Here is a 1236-nt window from a genome sequence, read left to right on the forward strand (position 1 = left end):
TCAAACACTTACATTCTGGTGGCAGTAGACTATGTATCTAAGTGGGTAGAAGCAATTGCTACACCCACTAATGATACCAAGACCGTGCTGAAATTCCTCCAGAAAAACATCTTCAGCAGATTTGGTGTTCCCAGAGTACTAATCAGTGACGGAGGCACTCATTTTTGTAATAGACAGCTATACTCTGCTATGGTTAGATATGGAATTAGCCACAAAGTGGCAACTCCGTATCATCCACAGACAAATGGGCAAGCTAAGGTCTCTAACAGAGAACTAAAAAGAATCCTGGAACGGACTGTGATGGCCCGAAGAAAGGATTGGGCAAAGAGCTTGGATGATGCTCTGTGGGCATACAGAACAGCATTCAAGACTCCTATAGGAACCTCTCCATACCAACTGGTATATGGGAAGGCCTGTTATTTGCCTGTGGAACTGGAACATAAAGCCTACTGGGCAACCAGATTCCTAAACTTAGATGCACAGTTAGCTGGTGAAAAAAGACTGCTCCAGCTAAATGCGCTAGAGGAGTTCAGACTCAATGCCTTTGAAAATGCAAAAATTTATAAGGAAAAGGCAAAGAAATGGCATGACAAGAAGTTGTCAACCAGAGTCTTTGAGCCAGGACAAAAAGTCCTGCTCTTCAACTCTAGGCTCAGACTGTTTCCAGGAAAACTCAAATCCCAGTGGAGGGGTCCGTATGTGATTACAGGAGTGTCACCATATGGATATGTTGAGCTTCAGGATACTGATTCCGACAAGAAGTTCATTGTTAATGGACAGAGAATCAAGCATTATCTTGAAGGTAACTTTGAGCAGGAACGCTCAAAACTGAGACTTGAGTGATTCTCAGCGAAGGTCCAGCTAAAGACAGTAAAGAAGCGCTTGCTGGGAGGCAACCCAGTCATTAGGAGGGTATATGATTAGTTCTTACAGAGGCAAATATAAAAAATGAAGGAATTCACAGAGTTACAAAAGGATTCAGCTCAAAAAGCAGAGAAAAAGAACTTACTGGCGAAAAAACGCCAGTAAGGGGCATTTTGGGCGTTAAACGCCAGAATGGGTACCATTCTGGGCGTTTAACGCCAGGAATGGTGCCATTTTGGGCGTTAAACGCCAGAATGGGCACCATTCTGGGCGTTTAACGCCAGGAATGGTGCCATTTTGGGCGTTAAACGCCAGAATGGGCACCATTCTGGGCGTTTAACGCCAGGTGTGCAGCATCCTGGGCGTTCAGAA

The sequence above is a fragment of the Arachis duranensis genome, chromosome 7, assembly GCF_000817695.3.
Source record: "Arachis duranensis cultivar V14167 chromosome 7, aradu.V14167.gnm2.J7QH, whole genome shotgun sequence".
Taxonomy (NCBI): domain Eukaryota; kingdom Viridiplantae; phylum Streptophyta; class Magnoliopsida; order Fabales; family Fabaceae; genus Arachis; species Arachis duranensis.